General features: G+C 36.7%; 1 long non-coding RNA gene across 1 annotated transcript; it reads right to left on the bottom strand.

Moving 5' to 3' along the window:
• Nucleotides 1-1,620: 1,620 nt before the first annotated feature.
• Nucleotides 1,621-19,275, bottom strand: LOC127873595 (uncharacterized). Its single transcript, XR_008046277.1, has 9 exons — nt 19,185-19,275; nt 17,046-17,218; nt 10,419-10,537; nt 7,864-7,914; nt 7,174-7,235; nt 5,019-5,096; nt 4,275-4,380; nt 2,430-2,558; nt 1,621-1,926 (listed from the first exon to the last, which is right to left on the bottom strand). It is a non-coding gene; the product is annotated as an uncharacterized LOC127873595 (long non-coding RNA).
• Between the last annotated feature and the right edge of the window lie 1,038 nt (nt 19,276-20,313).

Here is a 20,313-nt window from a genome sequence, read left to right on the forward strand (position 1 = left end):
GATATGGCGTGAACAAGCTCATTTATGGCCATTTTTGACCATTGAACTCAATGTGTGACCTTGACCTTAGATATATCGACATAATTCTTTCGCGCGACACACCGTCTAATGATGGTGAACAAATGTGCAAAATGATTTAAAAATCTCACAATGAACGACAAAGTTATGGCCTGGACAAGCTTGTTCCGACCGCCAGCCCGCCCGCCGACATTCGCCAATCTAATAACCCGTTTTTTCCTTCAGAAAACCTGGTTAAAAATGTGAAGGTGTATTTAAATATTTAACCGAATAAGTAAATACGTTTGTGGTTATTCCGTTCCAGGAAAACATTCTGACACGATTTACAGTCAACCAGATTTTTCAACGAAGTATCGTTGCTTACCCTCCAAATTAACAATGCACACAAAACAATACAATATACTTTGTTTTGATGATTTTCAGTAAATACAAAACGCTTATGTTATATTGATGCGTAGCATTTCAACCAGTTCCTCCAAAACTATGTTAAAAAATTAATTATCACAATCCTAAATAGTTGCATACGAATCGGAAGATAAACAATATGGTTTTTTTCTAAATTGCTACACGAGACATACATTAGGTTAAATCAACAATTAATATAATCTGTGCATGGAAAACAAATGGTTGGTGTTATGAATTTTATTTTCCTATACAATTTATATGTCAAACGAAAGGTTAGTTGATAAAGGTGACTGGAGATTGGTCAACAACTGCGTTGAAACACACAGTCTTGGTGTTATATGAAACATTCATATCTTCTTCACCTGGTAAGATGATTTGAAATATTCCGAGTTGACAGTAAATCAATGTGTGGTTGGATGATACGGTTGCATAGGGAATAGTAAACAAGAACAGACTGCAGCCATAAACATGAAGTGGAATGATTTGTGTACATGAACTTATTATTTTAAATGATGACCCACAACTAGGATGGGATCCAAAGTTTTGACATCAACATATGTACTATAAACAATTGATATAACTCTAGAATGGTATATTGTTTATCATAAGTTTACATCAGACCGCTTCACCAAAATAGTCATGTCTTTAAATTCCTTAATAATAACAAGGGAGAAAACTCTTCCAGCAATACAAACAAATTTCATAAAAAATTTGATTCCAACAAAAGCTGACTGGTTCACGTTTACAGAGTTGAACAATTATCGTAGGTTGATTTTCTCTCAGATGGTATATAAGAATACTGTACACAGCTAACTTAAAAACTTTTTTCTTGTTTGACATAATATACCGGTCTCCTCTAACAACTAAAATACTTAACATTAAAGTTTTCAATCGCGGAAAGACAAGGCGGAACACAATAAGAAAAAAGCATTCAAACAATTTTAGAAAAATCCCTCCCAAGAAAATCTTTAATTGTACAGGTTTCAAAACATAACAAAGAGGGCAATTAAAAAAACAACATTAGCAATCATTATGAAAAGCACTTAAGTTTATAAACAACGACATCTGTAAGGTCTTTTGCCAAAAAAAAATCAAAGAATATTATTATCCTTCACTACTTCTTAAATATAAAACCAAAACTGCAATTAACCCTAGATACAAGATTCAGTAATTATTTTTAAAATAATAATTCCGGTTTAAAAAAAATGGTAGTTCCACCATTGACCAACTCATAAGAATACAACAAAATGTTACTGTTGCTAATACTGGTCGCTTACCTTAAGCAATATTATTTTACATGCAAGCTGCCTTCCATTTGAAAGAAACTTCATAATTAAGTCATCTCTGGGGACTGCTTCCACTAACATAGGGCTACTTTGGAAGGGCTGAAGTGCCCAGTCAAGGTACAGGATGAGGTCTCTGATGCTTAATACCCCTCTAGAAGTACCCCAGCAGGATCAATCCTTTTGTATGTGCTGATTTTTGTCATCATTAAAAGCTTGCCTGAAACATAAAAGGATACGGGAATGGTTATAAGTTTGAAAATTACTCAGAAACTTTGGGTTTATGCGTCCTAATTGATCCAAAATCAGAAACCGGCAAAAGCATTTCTTGATATTACAGTATCTTTAAGCAGAGACCAGTTTATCTAGATCGGATCTTTTGTCACTGCATCTTGATAACTAAATAATGTTCCTATCACATTTGCCTAGTATCTGGCTGATGTAGGGTTTCTGGATAGATAAGGGAGGATGGGGCATAAAAGAAAGGTCTAGTTGCCAGCGAGATAAAGGTCTCCCATATACTCTAACAGAAATTTACTCTAAGGCCTTAATTAATACAAATGGAATAGGGTAAAAAAATCGAAATTTTAACAAACATGTGAAGGAGAGCCTTAAATATTCAGGAATAATTTCTATTGATAAATGTATTACGCTTATGCGAACATCCTAAAGGTTGATCCAGTTTGTTATATATGTGGAGAACAATATACTATCATGCATCACCTGATACACTGTAGTGATCTCTGCACACACACTATGAAGTCTTCAGGATGCCATCTAACTGAATGGGGTTGTTCTTCTGCATCAATTGTTCAGTGTTGTATCCCAGTGGACAACCTGGCTTTCTACTGCCTGCAAAATAGCAATTTAACACAGAATGTATTGGTAAAATGTTACCTACCAAAGCAGCAAACTACTCATATTAAGATATTTTTAATATGTTGAAATTAATCTGGAACATTAACGCTTAAAGTTTTAAATGGCACACCTCATATTTTGTTTAGAGATTTGATGTATAATATACTATTTCATGTACAAACGCATCTTTGTGGACGTACTAAACCAAAATGAGATCTTTTTCTCAGTTGAAAGGCTCATAACAGACCAATATAAAATTGTAATAGATATTGATTGTCCTTTTTAATTGGTTTTAACAGTGTATGCAGTTAGCCATGGCTAAAAATACCAATATAATAAAAACAATTATAACTAGAGCTTTGTCACTGACATGAAGAATACCCCCACATGAAGAGTGGATGAAAAGTACTAGAAATAGGGAACACCAAGCTGAATGTGTAAAACGCACTAAGTGACCCCGTGACCTAGTTTTTGGCCCGGCATTGCCCATGTTCAAACATGGCCTAGAGATCATCTAGATAAAACTTCTGACCAAGTTTGGTGAAGAGCAGATGATAAGTACTTGAAATAGAGAGCGGAATGTGTTAAACGCGTTAAGTGACCCTGTGACCTAGTTTTTGGCCTGGCATGGCCTGTGTTCGAACATGGCCTAGAGATCATCTATAAAAAAAAATCTGACCAAGTTTGGTGAAGATCGGAATAAAACTACTTCAATTAGAGAGCAGACACCTAGTTTTTGACCTGGCAAGGTCCATGTTTGAACTTCGCGTAAAGATCATCTAGATAAAACTTCTGACCAAGTTTGGAGAGAAGATTGAAAATTACTTGAATTAGAGAGGGGACAACATGCTGAATGTTAAAAACGCACTAAGTGACAAAGAGACCTAGTTTTTGACCTGGCATGACCCATATTCAAACTTGACCTTGACATCATCTAGATACAACTTCTGACCAAATTGGCTCAAATCCTATGTACTGTAGCTACTTTAAGGCCTTGGTTTTTACCTTATTTGCATGCTCCACACATTTCTATTAGGCACTTGTGTATATAGCACAGTATATAGCACTGAAAACTTTATTCAAAGCAAAACGTGTGTATGTGTGATTTTTCATATAGCAAGAAAGACAATCCAAAAATTCTTAACAATATCCCACAAATTTTGCATTTTTCAAATGGGAAACAATTATCTGATACATTTTGGCATAAAGCACATTTTTTTTCTCTCTACTTAATGAATGAAAGGTAAATAGATACTTAAATGAAATACTACACTATAATTTGTTAAATGTACTATCAAAGCTTACAAATCATTTCTACATAAGTATCTTTAATAAATTTCATGGATAAGGTCCGAATGCAGCAATCACCTAAAATTGCTAATGGAAGGGAGATAATCAAATTTCCACACCAACTGAAAGGGGTTCACTCATTACAGAAACACCATTGAGATGACAGGATTATAATCTAAACACCTTAAAACCAAAAATGCATTGTGAGTAATCTATCAGTCTTAATTGAATGCATTAAAAGCTCACTCACACTGACCAAGTCACTCAAATGCTTTCCTTTGGAATGTCCATGTACACATAGAGCAGAGAAACTGCACACTATTGCTAGTACAAAACTTGAACTTGGTTAAAGATTTTCCAAAGAATAACAAAAGTGTGGTTTAAACCTTTTAACAAAGTTTGACAACAAGAAAGAATTACCAAGGACAACCAAAGAAGAGTCTAGCATTCTTCGATGACTACAGCCGTGCTCCTTGATGTACTCAACTGCTCGTCCATGTGAACCACCTTAAGCTGCTACCAAAGGCTGAAAAAAAGACATTCTGGACTTCAGTATTGCTGATAAGAATGTTATTGTCAACATGCCATGGGTATGGAACATCAAATAACTAGAGTGCCACAAACATTGTAAGAAATGACAGTCTTTTTGACAGTTGTGTGCAGACTCATAAGTAATAAATCTGTTTGTGCAGAAAGTAGCGGCTGCCACTAAAAAGTGAACTTATTCAGCTTTCAAATATATGAAAAACATTAAAAAGAACAAGTGCTGGTGCCCTTAATAAAATGGTGTGGTTTGGGTGATAAAGTTGAAAATGCCGATTGCTGGCGATCACTGGTTTTTATTTTGCTTTAACATTAAATCTGCAAATAACTCTCTCATGCAGAAGAAAATTAATCTTATTTCTGACAATGTTACCACAGTCAATTAACCGAAATTCTCATCAAGCAGCAGTATGTCAGCTGCGTTGATAAACTCTTTCGAGATTAAAAGGGGATGCCAAAAGAGCCAAACAAAGCTTAGCTCCCCTAATTCTGCATAATACACCAAAAAACTATGTCTTAGCAGCTTCAATTTCCAGCAAATCTGCACTAAAGGGCTGCAGCCACACAAATTGCACATAAAAAGGCAACTCAATATCCTTTATACAGAATAAAGTCACTTACATGCGGATCTGGATAGTGTTGTTTAGCTTGAAGATTCGATCTATGACTACAGACACAAGCAGTCAGGTGGCAAACACTCTGAGAAACAACAATGCAGAAAATAATTAAATATAACACATCTAAGAACATGGAAGATAAACAAATGTAATAACAAAATGAAGTCCAAACTTAAGAATAAGGCAATTTTACCGAAGTTGCTCGAAAATGGAATAACATGATATCCATTACAACAAATGAGCCTGAATCATTGAACATAACCCCTAAGGCTATGAAAACGTTGTTACCTGCTTTTTAGAAATTGATGTTCAGTGTCAAATTTTTTAACTTTTGTTAGCAAAAACAACAACACCCAAATTAAGTAAAAACTACGAAAAAAAAGCACTTTAATATGTGAAACATGCATTATTTTATATAAAGACATAGCTCCTGATTTGTGTCAGAAAAATCTAAGGCAGTGCACAAGAAATCTTATTCACATTTGCTTTCATTGTTGTACACAACACTCCTTAGACATGCATGGTCTTTTCTCCAGACCATAAAATACATGGGCAACAGCATTCAGACTGTTGTTCAATGACTTTAAAAAGTGTTTAAGCAGTTCTAACAGAAAAATAAACAGAACATCTTGACAAAAATACATTTGCCATTTGACTTTGGGTACGAGTAAATTGCGTATATGACTCATATCCCCGGATATGACTGAAAAGTGGGGATATAAACAGATAAAGGCTTTTTAAAATGTGTTTTCCATTATTTTGTATATGAAAATAATAGTATGAACAAAAATACACTCCGTTCATGCGTAATGTTAAGATCAAATAAATGTTAACGTGTTTTTCATTGGCATTTTAATTTCAGTAACACAAAATTCATATCCACGAATATGAAAGACCAGTCGGAGCACCGCTTTTAGGGTGCTCTATTTTGAGGCAATTTTAGTTAACAGATTTACCACAGGCGCTTGATGGCAATGTTTTTTATTTATTTATTTATTTTTTTCAGTTACCCGTTGATTATTATAATGCATACACATACAATAAAAATCTCCCGACAAAACGTTGTCTTAAAAAAAGATACTTTGACTATGTATATAGATATTGACAAGGTAGGTCACTCGCCATTTTCTCAACTACCGGAAGTGCATCATTACCCATAATTAAATTGCTGTCAATCTTGAAAGCGCCTTGTCGCTCGGAGCTCATTTATTTACCAGCTGCTAATGATATATTCTAGCATTTAATGTCATGAGTGCTTTTAAACTGCAGCAGATGGTCAATATGCACTGCCAGCTCTCATTTAGAGGTTCGAGAGAATACAAAATTTCATACTTTGGGCACAAACTAAGTACTTTTGACTATTTTTATGGTGGCAATCTGGTCAAAATGGGGGTTCATAACCGAGCGAACGAAAAAAATGCACATTTTGGGGGTTTAGACTAAAAGGAAAGGTTAAAATGAACAAGATACATATATGTAGGCAAGCATTATAAGCTTAGAAATGAGGTTCCATGTATTAACAGAGGCAGAAAGGCAGCTCAGATCAATGCAGGCTTCCTGAAAGGGGTTTCTAGTACTTCTTCTGAGGACACAGCTTCCCGCAGAATTCTCAACACAACAAATATCATTGATCCATGTCACCTTTGTATGCAAAGACAAGTGAATAAGGTCAATACTTCCCTTAAATCATTGAATGAGAGAAGCATGTACCAAATAAAAACAAAACTGGTTGCTGAAAGTGCCAAATTTTGGCAAAAAGATCCCTCTAAGGTAAATGATGAAGGGGACACTTGCTACAACAATCCTATGTTTAAGTTGGACGCAACATCCTTTCAAGCCGGAACCATGACTGTAAGCATATTGTGAGAAAACAATACCAAACACAAGCTTATTGTAGGGTTACAAGTAGCAAATCAACTCAGCTGTACTGCATACATGCTCAGGAACAATGATAAACCTGTTAAGTGCCAACTTCCGCTGCCAACAAAGCACGAGCTTTACATGTCAGGACGCGGAACTATCGATACAAACTGCAAGGGGAATTGCAAGACGGCAAGGGTTTGAGTGACCACAAACCTGATTATGACAGTATTTCACACCTTGAGCATCATAAATATGCTTATTTGCTTGTGTACATGATAATAATTTAGTATTATTACCTGTTTTGCCATCGACAACCCTTATCCAATGGCCCTCGGTTTAGTCGCAAACATTCCTCTACCTGAAAAAGTCAAAATACCCAATAGAAATAGATATAAAATGAAAAAAAAACATGCATTTATGTATTTTAAGTGTATTTCTATAAATAATATGAAGTGATAAAGCTTGTTATATTCATGATTGTACTTAATATGAAGACTGGCTCAGTTAAGCGTCTGCTGCACTGTCCAAACTGTAAACATGTCCACCATTCCATGTCGGTGAAATGGGGCTCTGTTTGAATGTTCATGCTTTGAGCACAAGCTATTGTTGCGTTACTGAATTACGGAGTCCCTGGCGTTGAATTCTGACTTCATGTAGCACATTAACGCTACACGGTCAACCAATATGCCTTTGAATTTAAGTCAGAAAGCAATTTAGCCCTTATTCGGCTATATAAGGGTGGGTGGTCAACTTAATAAACAACTATTCCAGGTCAAATAACCTGAATTCATGCATTTAATTCACTTATATTCTTCTCTTTTGCTAAGAAATGACCATAGACTCCCATAACCATACCTTTTCTTAAAGAGCATTCCAAGCCGCAATGATTTAAACAATAAAAAAGATAGGTCATGCATTATGCAAGAAAGAACTCGACGCGAATCAACAGTCACTGTTTTACAGCCATCTATTTACCGGCTTCGTACCAGTGGATGAGGGTTTCCCGCCATCTGTCAAAGTCTCATGTAGTCTCCAACCTTCAAGCAAAAGAGTGAATTTCTGTTAAACATCAATGTTTTCCCTACCACATACACAAAGAAACATTCTTAAATAAAGTCATGGCAAGTGCCCCTACAGAGAATTGTGTCTTCTTATAAATGATGTTCATGTTTTTAGAGAATATAGCATTGCACTCCAAAAAGATTAGTATATTGTAACCTATACATAGTCGAACTATCTTTCTTTAAGAAGACGTTTTGTTGAAAGATTTTTATTGATTAAGTATGTGTATGCATTATAATAAACAACGGGTTACTAAAAAAATATATATACAAAATTAATAAATAACAAGGGCTGTTTGTAAAACATGCATGCCCCCCATATGGGCTGTCCGTTGTAGTGGCAGCCATTGTGTGAATACGATTTTTGTCACTGTGACCTTGACCTTTGACCTAGTGACCTGAAAATCAATAGGGGTCATATGCGGGTCATGATCAATGTACCTATGAAGTGTCATGATCCTAGGCAAAAGCGTTCTTGAGTTATCATCGGAAAATCATTTTACTATTTCGGGTCACCGTGACCTTGACCTTTGACCATGTGACCTCAAAATCAATAGGGGTCATCTGAAAGTCATGATCAATCTACCTATGAAGTTTCATGATCCTAGGCGAATGCGTTCTTGAGTTATCATCCGAAAACCATTTTACTATTTCGGGTCACCGTGACCTTGACCTTTGACCTAGTGACCTCAAAATCCATAGGGGTCATCTGTGAGTCATGATCAATCTACCCATGAAGTTTCATGATCCTAGGCATATTCGTTCTTGAGTTATCATCCGGAAACCATTTTACTATTTCAGGTCACCGTGACCTTGACCTTTGACCAAGTGACCTCAAAATCAATAGGGGTCATCTGCAAGTCATGGTCAATCTACCCATGAAGTTTCTTGATCCTAGGCATATGCGTTCTTGAGTTATCATTCAAAAACCATTTTACTATTTCGGGTCACCGTGACCTTGACCTTTGACCTAGTGACCTCAAAATCAATAGGTGTCATCTGCGAGTCATGATCAATGTACCTATGAAGTTTCATGATCCTAGGCCCAAGCGTTCTTGAGTTATCGTCTGACAACCATCTGGTGGACGGACAGACCGACCGACCGACAGACCGACCGACAGACCGACATGAGCAAAGCAATATACCCCCTCTTCTTCGAAGGGGGGCATAAAAAGAAACATTGCCATCAAGTGCCTGTGACTATACAACTGTTAGTTATGCATATTTTTATTTCAATATTATTCGTAATTTTGAGAATATTTTGGTAAAATAAAGGAGACATGAAACACACTTTTTCAGTTTAGTATACTAAAGGTTAATATTGCACAATTAAACAAGTACAGGTTCATTAAAGTGCATTTCAATAAATATTGTAAATATTCAAATTATCTCCCTTTACTTTATACCAATAATAGTCTTATTATGGCATACTGACATACTCTGAGGACTTTGGCAAAGTGCTATTTTAGGTTTAAAGGAGCCTTTTCACATTTTGGTAAATTGACAAAATTTAAAAAAAATGTTTCAGATTCGCAAATTTTTGTTGCAGTTATATTTGTGCGGAAACAGTAATACTGAACATTTACCATGCTCTAAAATATTCATATGTGCATCTTTTGACTATTTAAAAACCTTAAAATTATAAAGCGTTGCAACGCAAAACGATTGAATAAAATGGAGAGTTTTGTTGTTGTTGTTATATTTTGTGATGCTACGAGGAACTGGATTGCTTATATATAGTATAAAATACAACAAGGGACAAAATTGTCACAAAACCAGGTTTTCATTGTGAAAAAAAATCTGATAAAGGGAGACAACTCAAACTGAACTTTTGAAATGAACAAACAAAATTAACCCCCTTTGTAAGTTTGTTTTAAAATAAATCTATTTTTAGTTGTGGCGACCTTGACATTGGAGATATTGACGTGATTCTTTCGTGCGACACACCGTCCCATGATGGTGAACAAATGTGCCAAACGATTTTAAACTCTCATAATGAATGACATAGTTATAGCCCAGACAAGCTCATTTATGGCTATTTTTTTAACTTTGAACTCAAAGTGTGACCTTGACCTTGGAGACATTGACGTAATTTTTTCGCGTGACACACCGTCTAATGATGGTTAACAAATGTGCCAAATGATTTTAAAATCTCACAATGAACGACAAAGTTATGGCCCGGACAAGCTTGTTCCGCCCGCCCGCCAGCCAGCCCGCCAGCCCGCCCGCATTCGCCAATCTAATAACCAGTTTTTTCCTTCGGAAAACCTGGTTAAAAATCATAGTATGAGCACGGATAGTCGAGTGGTCTAATCGGTTGACTTTTTACTCTAGGGCCCAAGGGGTCAGTGGTTCGAGCCCCATTAAGGGTTACTTTTTTCTTTCTTTAAGTTTATTCTAGTTTTTTTTAATGTAGCTTTTATGATCCAATGTTTACATTTACCAATATAAAGCATTTTATGGCAAACTTCAATAGATACCAAAATCTGTGAAAGGCCCCTTCAAGCCTTCAGGTGTGAAAACATGACATCCAACGTCTCTGCCTGTCAGGGTTTGGGACAAACTTGCATAGCTAACAGCAAAACTAAATCACCAGTACCTGAAAACAAGGAAAGCACTGTTTCAAAATAGCTTAATTCTTCGGGCTTTGAGCCAATTTAAGCCATTTTCAACAACAAATTCCACTTTGCTGAAAGTCTGAGCAATCCAAAAAAAACACTTGCATATGCAAAACATTTGAAGAACTTGACTGAAACAGAGAAAACTGGTGCTTAGATGTTTTCAAGAAATTGCAATTAATTTAAGTCCTTTTAAATTTTATCCAAAAATGACCAACAGAGCTAGAAATATCTGTCATTCTGACTTTAAGTATGTCTATAACAGTTCAGAATTTTAGAGCCAATACAAATAAACAAACCTCAAATTTTACATCAATTATCAATTAAACATGTAAAAGGGTGCTTATTTGCATTCCCTTTATTTAGGAATCTCTCATGGCCTTTTTGCCTTGGTGGCTATAAAAGTGTGGTGTGCAGCCTCACCTAGTTCACCCATATACCTGCATCAAACACAAATCAATGGCTTTTTTGCAACACCAGCTGAAGTTTGGACAAAAGTTTGGTTTACAGTTAATGCAGTTCTGAGTTTGAAGGGACAAGGAATCCGGGATCATCCATCATCTTCTGATTTTATGTGCAAAGTTTAGTATTTTTGATAACTGAAATTAATTCACTAACAAAACTGTAATGCCAGTATTTGGAAAAGTTGTAAAATAACTATAATAACAAAGAAATAGATTTAATACAAAAACAGACCTGCCCTTGGGTATGAACCCAAAAACTACAGATGCAAAATCAAACTCACCACCACTACACCAGGCAGACTTCACTCATGTATACATGGTAGCAGTAGAAACCCTATGTTTGTAATTAACCTTTATGGTTCATATGTAAATCAATGAATTGTGTTAAAAATGTATAAAAACATAACTATGATTTAGATTGATGATTATCAAACAAACATAATTATATTTTAACATTTTTCTTAAAGGGACTGTCCAACAGATTTTGGCATGTATTAAAGCTTGTCATTAACTGTTACAAATGCTTTATATTGATAAATCTTAACATTTGAACTAAAAATCTACAGTAAAAAATCAGAATACAATTTAAAAACAAAAACGTTAACCTCCACAGGACTCGAACCACTGACCCCTAGAGTCATGGAGTTTGGGAGTAAAATGTCTCCTGTTTTAACCACTCAACCATCCACCCTCCGGTCACATGCGGAGGTATTTTTTAGCTTTATAAGAAATCCTCGTAGTTCGCCAAAATATTGATTCGCGTCGAACGACGCTTTTGACTGTTGGACAGTCCCTTTAATCCGGAGTTTGATTTTTGAGTAAAGACATGAAGAAATGAAACACAGCAAACGCACCTTGTTAAAGTCAATGAATAAATAAATAAAGAAAATGGTAAAGTTTAACACAAATAAGTTCAAGCCTAAATTGTTTGTCAGACAAAAAGTGGATATGTTTCATGCTATTTCCAATGAAGAGTCCATCAGCTGGGCGTTTTCTGTCGTTGAAACTGTGCCTGTGTTGAACAACAAAGACTTACTCCTGTGGTACATACCAGAAGAATGGGTGTTGTAGATACCATAAGATAGTTTTTTGTAACTATAATTACTCTAGATGGTCTACTTGGTTACCAAAATTTAGATGAGCCACGGATTGGCAACAAAATACCACTTCCTAATCGGTTTCACACTGCTTTAACAAGAGATGGCCCTGTGTTTGTCCCTTTGGTAATGTTTAAAAAAAAATCAATAATTTAATTGTTTAAATTTATATCAACTATGTTTGCCACTGAATTTTGCCATGTTTTGCCTCAGGTGCATAGCATGTGTATTCCTACTATCGGCTCTCTTAATGAATACATCTAAATATTATTCAAAAGATTTAAAAAAAAACACACTTTTCATATGTCAATCTATAATTACATCAATATTCTTGGACAAAAACAAAAACTGTATTAAAATCAGCAATGTTTTTACAAAGTACTGGCTAGTCTTAACTCCCTGTAGTTATCCGTATCATGTGCAAAGATTCTAATATCTGCCTTTTGGACTTGTTGCTAAGTTTAGTTACTATGCCCATGTGCTTGTGCTATAAATAGTTTATATGGAAAAATGAAACACTTGCTCATGTTGTTCTTTAAACAATGAACATTTTTCACAAATAAGCGGCTTATAAAGCAATTGATAAAGCTGCTAATAAACCGTAAACGAATTAACACAATTATTAGCATCACCCTAGGGTAAACATGACCTACTTTTATCATAATTGTCATAAATAAACAGAACATATGTTTTAAACATAACTATCCTGCACTTCTTAAGGTTTTTTCCAAGTGAACTCATTGAAGTCACCATACAATGAAGAGGACCGGTACTATGAGAACAAAGGATATTTGGTTCAAACTTTGTAGAGGACCATTGCGTGTCAATAGCAATTTAAACAATCCATGGACAGAAGACAATTAGTACAAATTTTGATATAAGAATCTTTATGTCGTGAGACTCCTAAAGTGTGGCCAAATTTAACCCTTGGGCACAATATCACCTATGGTGTGATCACTCCGAGGTGTGTAATGGTCCTGCATGATGCTTAAAAAATGTGTGAGAGGAAATGTGCATGACATTTAAAGTTACACCATTAAAGTGCAAAGACCAGCATACCAGGTGAATAATCATTTCTTTAAGTGAATGATTCAGCCATTGCATTGAATGTGCTCTGTTTGTTTGACTGCATTAGTTTTTTAATTTAGGTTGCATTTACAAGGTGTTTACAGCACTGGATGATTTTTTGCCTCTGATATTTTGTCCCATATCAGAAAGTAGCAGGATGAGATAATTAAAAAATCATTTGGTAAATTTCGAAAATCGCAAAAAACAAATCTATTAATGTCATTATATGCACATTTACTAATTAGACGCAGCAAAATAGAAGACCAAACGATTCTGATAAACTTTTCAAGTCCCTTACATTAGTTCCAAGAAGTATTCTGCAAAGCGGAAAACATATTCTTCAACTTAATCTTTGAGTTTCCTCTTCTTAACAAAAAGGACTCGCCTGTTCAGGTAAAACAAACACTTGCTCTTGAAAGTACAATGGATACATCTGCACTTACCTTCTTTATGGAAACAAATCCAAACAGTTCTTCCAGCCATTTTTTTCCATCTATAAAAAGGCACGGAAGGAATGCTGCCTAAATTGTGTTCCAAAAGCATATCTGCTAACAAACAAATAAAATTAGCACTAAACCTGAACATGATTTCAGCAAAAAGGCATGTAAAAGGATATTATGATGGGGTTGTGCAGGTAATAGTTGTTCTTGAATGCTCAGAGCTTTTATGAGAACATACATACAGCTCAGAGTTCTTCCTGATAATGAACCACCTTTTTCATGTCAAAAAAGAATGTCTCACATATGCCTATAAAATGGAGTTCAATAAACCTAATAATAATGAACAAATAAAATGAGAACTAAACCTGAACATGTTAGCAAACAGGCATGTAAAAGAATATTAAGATGGGGTTGTTCAGTTAAGTACCAAGCAATAAAATAGGAATAAAAAGACCTGTAATTCCACTTCTGAAAATATTTAAGCAAATTTTTTCGTGCCAATTTTCCCAATTAAAATGGTGACTGTACTTTCCGACATTGGAAAATTTGTCAGCAGCTGGAGCGTGCACATCGCAACTGGGGAAAGCGTCAACCGCAGAAGATTTTCTTGATGACTTCTCCGTTGAATAGGGGTACTTCTGTAGGCAGCTCTGCTAATCAAGCGTGTACTGTCATCACTTGAGCCAGATGTCCTCTCTACTGCTAGGTTCGCTGTCAACCAGAACTCGAAGATCGGGGTCCCCCAAGTGGTGTTCCCATAGGGGATGAAGATACAGTGGTTTAGGGTTGGCCACTGTAATCACCAGGAGTGGAATGGGCTTCGCTGTCTCCAAGAACTCACGGACCGGGGTTCCCAAGGGAAAAGCATTTTTTTGTCTGTAGGGGATGAAGATATAGTGGTTTAGGGGTTGCCACTATAATTGCCAGGAGTGGGACAAAGATAGCTGACAGCTTATTTACCAGCATAGAAGACGGACTGGGCGGACCTGGAGCAGCAATGCAGTCCAGGACTTCGAGGGATGACCTTATGGAAGTGTCCCTGAAAAGTACGCTCGATGTACTGGGAAAGCTGTTCTTGGGATCGGATCAATGGCTGGTGATGTCAATAGTGGCCATAAACATGACGCAGCGCGCTAAGAGCAGGAAGAACATCTTTGCCAAATTGTCAGCACTCCCTTGGCAGAGTAACTTTGTCCTTTTAAGGGCAGCCAGACATGAATTGTCTTTAAATTGTCTACCACCGCACATTATAAGGTCTCATTAGCCATCATGCACTGGGCTATTTGGATCAAAATTATCATTTTGGCGAAAAACCCGGGCAGCCGGGGTAAATTTGAACTGCTTTGGCTCAAAATTAAATATTTTCCCCTCAAAGATTACATGGGCAGGTCGGTACTTAATGACTTTGAATGGGTCAAGTTCCCCCCGGGTACTACTTCCCCGTACCCCGGGTACTTGGAAGCATACTTCCAAGTACCCGGTGTACAGGGAAGTATAATTCAAAGTACCTGGGGTATGGGGAAGTAGTACCCAAAAAAAATTGTACCTAAAATTTTTCGTACCCAATTTTTTTTCGTTCCCAATTTTTTTTTCGTACCCTAATTTTTCTTTGTACCAAATTTTTTTTGGCATAATTTTTCGTACCCAAAATTTTCGTACCGACCTCCTTTTTTTTTCGTAACTGAAATTTTTGTACCTACATTTTTTTATTACCCACATGTTTCACATATGGTTACGAAAAAAAATGTGGGTACGAAAAAAAATGTGGGTACAACAATTTTGGTGAAGAAAAAAAATGTGGGTACGAAAATTTTGGGTACGAAAAAGTATGCCAAAAAAAAAATTGGGTACGAATATTTCAGTCCAAAAATAATTTGGTTACAAAAAAATTGGGTACGAAAAAAAAATGGGCATGAACAAGAGATGTGTTTGTCAGAAACACAATGCCCCCTATTGCGCCGCTTTGAAGCCATATATTTGACCTTTGACCTTGAAGGATAACCTTGACCTTTCACCACTCAAAATGTGCACCTCCATGAGATACATATGCATGCCAAATATGGAGTTTCTATGTTCAATATTGCAAAATTTGACCTTTGACCTTGACGGATGACCTTGACAGATGACCTCGACCTGTCACCACTCAAAATGTGCAGCTCCATGAGATACATATGCATGCCAAATATCTTCAATATGTAAAAAGTTATGGCCAATGTTAAAGTATTAGGATGTACAGAATATTTGACATTTGACCTTGAAGAATGACCTTGATTTTCACCTTTCACCACTCAAAATGTTAAGCTCCAGGAGATACACATGAATGCCAAATATCAAGTTGCTATTTTCAATATTTAAAAAGTAATGGCAAATGTTAAAGTTTTCAGACGATGGAATATTTGGCTTTTGACCTTGAAGGATGACCTTGACCTTCACCTTTCACCACTCAAAATGTTCAGCTCCAGGAGATACACATGAATGCCAAATATCAAGTTGCTATCTTCAATAGTGAAAAAGTTATGGCCAATGTTAAAGTTTTTGGACAGATGGAATATTTGACATTTGACCTTGAAGGATGACCTTGACCTTCACCTTTCACCAATCAAAATGTTCAGCTCCAGAGAATACACATGCATGCCAAATATCAAGTTGCTATCTTCAATAGTGAAAAAGTTATGGCCAATGTTAAAGTTTTCGGACGAACGGACAGACGCCATATATTTGACATTTGACTTTGAAAGATGACCTTGACCTTCACCTTTCACCACTCAAAATGTGCAGCTCCATGAGATGCACATGCATGCAAAATATCAAGTTGCTATGTTAAATATTGAAAAAGTTATGACCATTAAAGTTTTCGGACGGACGGATGGACTGACATAGTGACTGACGGACAGTTCAACTGCTATATTCCACCCTACCGGAGGCATAAAAATGCAAAGGACCAGACACCAAAATGTTATTCAACTATATCAACAGGAGGGAATATGCAAAAAGTTCCAAAATGTCCAGTGTAACTTTGACCACTAAGCGAGCAACATAGTTGAAGCCAACCTCTGCGCAGAGATTTGATGGGAACTCTGCGTGGAGATTGAGTTGAAGCATGTTAGAAGTGTCTTCATATCATTATCCATTTGTGCCAATTCATTTGTCCATTTATTACTTCCCAAGAAAGTTTAAATGTACTATGTAATATGAGGAACATACACACACTCCAAGTGTCAATTATGATCTCGACCTTTAAGCGAGCAACATGGTATATTTGTATGCAAAATAAAACAAAGTTAAATGGAAAATTAACAATATGTGTACATTGTTGTCAAAAATCACAAGGTAATGTATTAATTGGACATGAAAGCATGAAAAATCCACCACTTATCATGCAAACAGTACCATGTTTTCAATACAAAGTTCTGTTCTCACCTAGTCTCGTTGGGCATATGGGAAGAGATAGGATGGACAGCTGATGTCTACAAGTCGAGCATTGCCACACAGACCTGGTGCTGACAGGTTGAATGGTGCTGATGTTAGGTCAGGACACTCCACAATTGAAACATGCACGCTGGCAAAGTTTTTGGAAAGTCCTTCCTGCAAAACTAAACAAGAGATGTGTTCAGAAACACAATGCCCCCTATTGCGCCGCTTTGAAAAAAATAATTTGTTTTTGTTTTTTTGACCTTTGACCTTGAAGGATGACCTTGACCTTGAACTTCCACCACTCAAAATGTGCAGCTTCATGAGAACGCCGCTTTGAATTTTAAAAAAAACAAGAGCACTGCCTTGCAGGTGCAGACCGCTCATCTATTTTCTTTTTAAAGGTGAAGGGACTCTCAATTTCAATCACAAAGGAGGGAGGGGTGGAGTGAAGAGGGGTGTATAGTGTGGGGGTGTGGACATTTATTACATTATTTTCCAAAAATGCGGGAAAAAAATGCAAAAAAAAACAAAAACATTTCGGGGGTGGGGGGGGGAGGGGGGATTCTTGGGTGCGATGATTGGACGGTATTTCAAAAATAAAATAATAAAAATAAATATTTGTGTTTTTTAACCATTTCAAAAAAAAATTAGGGGGGGGTGGGGTGGGGGTGGGGGGGGGGGGTAAAGTGTGAGGGTGTGGTGGTCATTTTTGAGATGATCTTAAAAAAAAAAAAATTAGGGGGGGGAGGAGGGGGGGGGGGGAGGGCACGGGGGATGGTTTGGGTGGAGTCTATTGTGGTATGTCAGGTACAAGTAGTTTTGTCAAAGTATCAATCAAATCTAATCATAAATAAAGAAGTTATGGCAATTTTAGCAAAATTTAATAATTTGACCTTGAGAGTCAAGGTCATTCAATGGTCAAGGTAAAATTCAACTTGCCAGGTACAGTAACCTCATGTCAAAAAAGGGCCATAATTCCGTAAAAATGACAACCAGAGTTATGCAACTTGTCCTTTTATTGTACCCTTATGATAGTTTGCGAGTGTTCCAAGTATGAAAGCAATATCTATGATAATTTAGGGGTTAAATGGGCCAAAACACAAAACTTAACCAAATTTTCAATTTTCTAAGTATAAGGGGCCCATAATTCCGTCCAAATGCCAGTCAGAGTTACATAACTTTGCCTGCACAGTTCCCTTATGATAGTTAATAAGTGTTGCAAGTATAAAAGCAATAGCTTTGATACTGTAGGAATAAAGTGGACCTAAACACAAAACTTAACCAAATTTTCAATTTTCTAAGTATAAAAAGGGCACATAATTCTGTCAAAATGCCAGTCAGAGTTACATAACTTTGCCTGCACAGTCCCCTTATGATAGAAAGTGTTGCAAGTATGAAAGCAATAGCTTTGATACTTAAGGAATAAAATGGATCTAAACACAAAACTTAATCAAAACTTTCAATTTTCTAAGTATAAAAAGGGCACATAATTCTGTCAAAATGCACGCCAGAGTTATCTAACTTTGCCTGCCCAGTCCCCTCATGATAGTAAGTAAGTGTACCAAGTTTGAATGCAATAGCATTGATACTTTCTGAGAAAAGTGGAGGATGACCTTGACCTTCACCTTTCACCACTCAAAATGTTCAGCTCCATGAGATACACATGCATGCCAAATATCAAGTTGCTATCTTCAATAGTGAAAAAGTTATGGCCAATGTTAAAGTTTTTTTCTGATGGACGGACAGACTGGCATACACACATACTGACTGACGGACAGTTCAACTGCTTTATGCCACCCTACCCGGGGCATACAAATTGTGGGTACAATTTTTTCCAGGTACTACTTCCCTGTACCCTGGGTTCTTTGAAGTTGTACCCCGGGGTACGGGGAAGTAGTACCCAGGGGGAACTTGACCCATTCAGCCTTAATGACTTCGTGAAGATGTAGGGACGAATTGTAAATTTACTTTCGAATACAACTTACGACTTTGACAAGCAACGGTCTATAGTCAACATTTCCATGACAAAAATCAGGATTGTCAGTACACAATAATTAAATAATTAAATAAAATACTAAGAAGTCTAAATAATAAAAATATTTCTTGTACTTTAATATACGAATCAGATAACCATGTGAAACTTACCTGTACTCATTTTTACTTAATTAAAATGCGTGAATGTTTACTTTGTTTTGCTTAAAAGTATATAATGGAAATATTCAACACAAGGGAGATAATTTATTGCCAAATGTTGAGAGTCAAAGCGGCCAATACTTAAAACGGGTTTCTTCTACTTCTACTTCTACCGGTTGACGACCACAATCAACTCGTTGATTATTATGTCCAGGGACCTATACAAACAAAGGTCCCTGTTATGTCGTAGTGTGGGTGTCGAAGAAAAATTGCAGAATAAACGATTAAAAGTCTAGAATGTACAGGTTAAAAACAGAGTTCTTTACAGTTTATATAAAGTGTTTGGCCTATTGAGCTTTGAAGCACTCAATTGACCCCGCAGATACTATGTCAGGCGGCAGCTTGTTCCAATCTCTGATGGTCCTCGGGAAAAATGAGTTGAATCTGTAGTCATTTTTACATGATGGAATTTGGAAGATTTTCTTCATGCATACCGCGGGTGAGTCTTCTTGGTGGTATTAAACGATGTTCTTTATTGATGGCAACTTTTTCGTTTTCGATTTTGTATAGCATTAAAAGTCTGGCTTCCTCTTCTTCTTCCGGGTAGTGTGCTGGGCTCCTCTGGAGCATTGTCGCACAATCGTGACTATGTACATGCGTAAGGGGAAACGCGTGCAAAACGGTTAAAACCAAGATTAAAAACAAGATGCGTCAGAGTTACGGCCTTTGCATGTCCATCCTGGTCTTGAAGACGTCGAGGGATGGTGCCATTATCGTCGTTTCTGGTAGGCTGTACCAGATGCGGATGCCAGAGGGAAAGAACGAGTAGTTGTAGGCATTGACGCTTGCAAAGGGTACAAGGAACCTGTTCGAGTGGCCTTTTGTGTGAACACCAGCTGGTAGTAGGATGCTGCTGGCTTGTTTGAAGTGGCCTGTGCAGAATCGAGCAGCCCTTCTTTGCACTTTCTCAAGCTTGTCGATGTTGGTCCTAGTGTGCGGGTCCCATACTGATGCTGCATACTCCAGCTGTGGTCGGATCAAGGACTTGTAGCAAGTGGCCTTGATATCTTGTGGGCATGCGCTCAGGTTTCTTCTTTAGAATGCTGTGGTGTTATTAGCCTTCTTTCATGTTGCGTCAATA

Source organism: Dreissena polymorpha, chromosome 3 (assembly GCF_020536995.1).
Source record: "Dreissena polymorpha isolate Duluth1 chromosome 3, UMN_Dpol_1.0, whole genome shotgun sequence".
NCBI classification, from domain to species: domain Eukaryota; kingdom Metazoa; phylum Mollusca; class Bivalvia; order Myida; family Dreissenidae; genus Dreissena; species Dreissena polymorpha.